Source organism: Tenrec ecaudatus, chromosome 3 (assembly GCF_050624435.1).
Source record: "Tenrec ecaudatus isolate mTenEca1 chromosome 3, mTenEca1.hap1, whole genome shotgun sequence".
In the NCBI taxonomy this organism is placed as follows: Eukaryota; Metazoa; Chordata; class Mammalia; order Afrosoricida; family Tenrecidae; genus Tenrec; species Tenrec ecaudatus.
In genome coordinates this window covers 40,716,986-40,722,577 of record NC_134532.1, presented here as the reverse complement: position 1 = coordinate 40,722,577, position 5,592 = coordinate 40,716,986, and the positions used below count along the sequence as shown (strand labels likewise).

General features: G+C 38.5%; 1 pseudogene; it reads left to right on the top strand.

Annotated features, from left to right (window-relative positions):
* Positions 1 to 883: 883 nt before the first annotated feature.
* On the top strand, positions 884 to 1,495 carry LOC142443369 (translation machinery-associated protein 16 pseudogene; annotated as a pseudogene).
* Positions 1,496 to 5,592: the final 4,097 nt, after the last annotated feature.

Below are 5,592 nucleotides of genomic sequence, written 5' to 3'. Positions count from 1 at the left end.
TCCACCAGGGTGAGCTTATGTGATAAACCATGTCACAAATGTAGGTTGGAATACCAACCCTTTATCCAGTGAAGGACTAACACCTCTGGTTGGATGTCACGCTGGTGGACGCCCTGCACAGTCTTTTATTTTCTCTGTTAGCTAGGGAATGGGTTAGTAAGCATGTGCAATTTCTCAAAGTACACAAGGAATGAGGCAGCAGAATAAGCACTAAGTTCTCGTAACAAATGGCCTTGCCAGGAAACTCAAGGTGTTAGTCCTTGAGAAGGATTTGTTTTCACTTTCAGCAGTCCAGGGTGCTGTCAATGTTTTCTGCCATTACTACATTCTAACACTCTGATTCTTCTTCAGTCTTCCTTTCTATGCACTGAAGAATGTACAACTTTCACATTCATTTTTCATAGGCAATTCAAAATACTGTCTGCACACTTGTTTAATTTCCTTTTCTCAATTGTGTTTTAAATATATTACCATGCGCTAAATCAATGACACTATAAACAGAAGAATCATATGCTCCGAGGGGATGATTGATAAAGTTCCCTGCATTAATATAACAAAAATATGTGGAAGGTGAACCAGAGGTGAATAGAAAACACAGAGTCAGGGGTGGATGTGGGGTTCACACTTAACCCTAGCTCAATCTAAGAACAATTAGTTCTTATGACGTGGCCCTGATCAGTATGTGCCCTTTTGAAGGAACCACAGAAGGTATGGGTGCTACAGCAAAGTGTGGTGAAGACATGAGATGGTATCTGACTCTCGGAAAGAATGGTGTCGGAGACTGCGCGGCTTCCGAGGGCCTGCAGGAGTGTGCTCGCCGCGCACCGGGCCTTCCATGTCATCTTTCCCCGTTGGAACTGGACGGGCAAGCAGGGCAGGCAGCATGCCTAAAGCACCCAAGGGAAAGAGTGGCGGTCAGGAGAAAAAAGTCACCCATCCGTATAGTAGAAAAGCCGCTCAGATCACCAGCCAGTCCCACAAACAAGAGAAAAAGCAAAAAAATGAAGAATGAGAAGGCCTTGCATCTCAACATTATTGGTGAAAAACTACAGTGGTTTCAAAATCATCTTGATGTCAAAAAAGTAGAATATTCAAAGAAAGACGCTTGTGCATGGATTAAAAGCTATTTAAATCGATTCAGCAGTGAGTTGGAGCAGACTGAGTTACATAACAGCATCAAAGACAGGCAAGGCCGGTGACACGTTTCCCGGGAGATGGTTATCAAGCAGACGATGGAGTGGGAGCGACAGCAATATGAGGACTATGGCCTTGAGGTTCCCGACATTGTAGATGCAGCTAATCTGAAAACACTTAGGGAATGGGATTTTGATCTGAAGAAATTGCCAAACATTAAGATGAGGAAATCTGTAAAAATGATGCAATTCCCAAGAAATGCAAGAAGAAAAACTTTACAACTGTAGACAAAGTCTTAGAGGAATTGGAACTAAAAGATGAATCCAGCAGCTCTGACGAGGAAATTACTCCAGTGACCTAATGGACGGTACTTGAGCTGTGAACACATTTGAGAGCATCAAGCTACACTTGTTCATTGTGGTAAATCAACAAGTGGTCATTCTCTTATGTGACCAGTGTTCTATGTGCAGTTTTAAAACAGGTAGAATTTTTATTTAACATTATAAGGAAAAAGGAAGACTGCTTTATAGTTTGTATTAATTTGTTAAAATGTAGTGACCAAAAAATCCTTTTAACCTGAATTTGGAGGGGCAGGAGTTAATTTGAATGAAGACAGAAAACAGTTTCTTTTCCCCTCATGTTTATGTAGGACTGCCTAACTGGGTAACAGTGGGTTTTAACGTCACACAGTGAGCAATCTAAAGCATCTTGTTTCATGATCAGGTCCTCACTGATGCCTTTCATGATTTTGTCTTCTAGCAATACTCTTCACCTACTCCCCTCTTAAAAATTAACCTTAATTTTTTTAACATAAGATAATATGTGTCATGGAATTCATAGTAGACTCATGGACTGTATACTATTCTTATTTAATTTATCATCTGAGGCAGAGATAACTGGTAGCAATGGAACAGTCTCATAGTTAATCTGATTTTTATTTGAAAATGACTTCATGTTAGCACCTTTTATGTTATATAGCTCCTGCTTTCTCATGAAAAATGATGTCTGTTTTGTGTGGAACCATAACTAAGATTATAGTACCAATTGTTTTACTGATGTGATCCCTTTTTCCCTCTTCAAGAAACATGTTAAATTAACATATGTGTATAAGCCGAGTTTTTCAACACATTTTAAATGCAGTTTTTGTGGTAAAATTAGGTGCCTTGGTTGATACTTGGGTCGGCTTATACTCGAGTATATAAGGTAATTGACTTAATATTTCAAGCATTGAAAAACAGTGTGTTAAATTGTTATTATTCACAAACCTTGTTACACATAGCATATAATTTAGTCTATTTTGTAAAAAAAAACTATGGAAGTACATTTGAATATTTTCAAGAAAAAATAATACTTGTGTTACATGTTAACTAGATGTCAACCAAGTCTTAACAGGCTATTTAAAATGTTAAAACATTTTCTTATGAAAATTAAAAAGTATATTTCTATTAAAAAAAAAGAATGATGTCTGGGGTCTTAAGCTTTGTTTTTAAACAAGCAGTCATCTAAGTGTAACGTCAACTAAGCCCACATGGAAGAAGAACACCAACATGCTGGTCCAAGGATTGTCAATAGTAACATTCAAATCTGTAGGAGAGAATTGTATCAGAGTTTAATTTTTTTAACTCTGATTTGCAGAAGGCTATGTATGACAGTTGAAGGCCACATACATTTGCGGGTTCTACACAAGGAATAAGCTTCTGGTGATTTCTCTCTGACCATAGTTAAGGGATGGGAATAACCTGGTTATCAGAGTATAGAGAGATGATTATAGCAGATTGAAATAAAAAATCTGACTTGAAAGTTAAAAACTTGATATTTGATCGACCTTTTGATACTTTGACCTTAATCTTGTTTTTTAATACTTTCTGGTTTTGGTTTTCAAACTGAGTTTCTTACTTTGTTGTTGGTATTGTTGGTAGCCTTCTTGACTCTGTTCTGGATCTTTCTATATATATTTGGTATATAGAACCCAGTGTGGGTGACTCTGTAGAAACTATAACTACATTATGGGTTCCTGTTGGGAGATAATATGGAGTTGCTATCAAGAAATACAAGCAAAAACAAAAAATAAAACCCAAAAAAGAAATATAAACAAAAGGAAAATGTTTGAAACTGATAGTCATTTACATGACACGATACAACTATTGAGTGATGTGATGTCTGGATTATTTCTCAAAATGGTTTGAGGAAAAAGAAAGAATCAGAACGTTCCAAGACTCCTGCAGGCATATTTTAAAATCCTCAAGGTAACATCTTTGCTTTTCAACACTTTCAAGCGGTCTTTGAAGCAGATTTATCCAATGTCATTGTTCACTTGATCTCTTGACTTCTGCCTCCATGGGCACTTATTGTGCATGCAAGCAAGATGAAATTATTGACAATCCCAATATGTTCTAAAATTCTCATTATGTTATGTATTAGTCCAGTCACCTAAAAATTTCTTTCTACCGACCCAAATGGGAAGAGAATGACTTTCTGTTTTTGAAAGCCTTACATGTGTTGTATTTATTTCTTTCATAATGAGCATGTGTAACAGAAGGCATACGAGTCTACTTTTGGGGTGAACTGGGTGTAATCTATATTGAATATTGAAGATATGGATTTAATTGCTCTATTCAATATAAACAGGGCAAACAGATTTGGACGAACTGTTCACTCTCTATCTCTTTTACAGCCCAGTATCTATTCAGGGCCCTCATTGTGTTTAAATATCTTACCTATATGCAGAGGTTCATTATCTGTATCAATTGCTGGGGTCATAATTCTCTGTAGTGTAGCAATTATGTAATAATGTCAGTTTTAGAGTCTTGTCGAGTAGTGTGCTCAATGGGTCTATTAATCAAGAGATGGTGGCTTCGAACTCACCAGGTTTCCAATTGAGAAAGATGAGAAGTTTGCTCCCATAAAGACATATTTTAATTTTTACCAAAGTACCTGATACTTCCTTTTGAGTGGAAATGGAATTGTCCACATGTACTTTATAGGAGAAAGGTGTGGTTTTCTAATCCCAGAAAGAATGACAGCCATAGAAACTCACAGGGGCAGTCCTACCTTGTCCTAAATAGTTATTAGTCTGCTCTGATGCAATAGCAGTGAGAGTATTTTTACTGTTATTCTGGATTATGGTATATAACACAAACATTTTCAGTTGCCTGCAGGGATGTGGGTGATTTTTCTGTTTTCCTGATAATAGGGTATGCAATAGGGCCAGTAGTTTGGGGGTCCTATTATGGACAGCATTGAGGGAACTAGGGAGCAATTCTAGTCTGTCCAATAATTGGCTATGAGGGGGACAGTACACAGTGTTACTGGGTTTGGTTTATTTTCTGTTTATGATATAAAATGGCACTCTGAAGGATCAGTTGTGATGGTATCATGTGTGAAGACATTCCATGGTAAAGGGATTCAGGCTGTTTGGTAAACCCTTTACTCCATAAGCTTTATGAGATAAAGGTAAAGGGGTTTTCCTGAGGAATAGCTGCACAACCTTTCATCTCTGAAAGCATTATAGAGAATTGAAAAGAGATGTAGGATCTGACTACAGCAAGAAAGGAGACCTGGATCAGAGTTCTTCTGTGGACCAGCAGTCCCTAGACAGTGAACCTCCTAGATCCAAGGTAATGTTGAAGCACACATACACATACTCAGTGCTGTCTAAAGCAAGTTAATCCCACAGATATTCCAAGCAGACCCAGAAGCAACAGAATAAGAGAGGCTTAACCTATGGCTGATAGGATATGTAACATAAGCCACACAATTATACCCACCTAATATATAAGAAAATACACTTTAAACGGAATCCCCCCCCCCCACCCTCAATTACTGATGGTTCCTTCAAAACACACTTAAAAACTAAGAAAATGTGCTGGACTCTTCTTCAGAGATCAATACTCTTAACATATCTGGTTGGATGCTATTTCTGGAAGGGTATTGCCCATCCCTCCTTCCCTTTCACATTATTCAATGTTATTGAAATCACTTGGGTTTATGGAACAGTGGGTTTTTTGTAATGGGTTAGGTTCTTTATCAACTTGGCTTGGCCAGGATTCTCAGAAGGTTAGCGATTATGATGTCAGCCTAGGTGACAAGTAATGTCATCACATCTATGAAGAGATTTTCTGTCAGCAGCGAGGAGTGGGAGGTGCTATCCTGGTGGGTGTGGTTTCCCCCAGTATAAATGTAAGTGGATTCTCTCTGTAAACTCTGCAGCTTTTGGCCAGGTCCAGGACCTCACCACACTTGTGGATCTCTAGCCTTGAGACAGCATCTTGCCATATTTCCTACATAACTTGGATTCATCCTTCTGCATAGCCTGGGAGGAAGCAGCCTACCATCCCACGTTCCCATCTTGGATTCCTCTGGCACTCCCCTACTTGAGTCAAGAGAGTGGTCCAGACTGAAATCTGAGCCTTGACAGCCCCTACAACTGTGAATTGAAAAGGTGAGAAGTGTGACTAA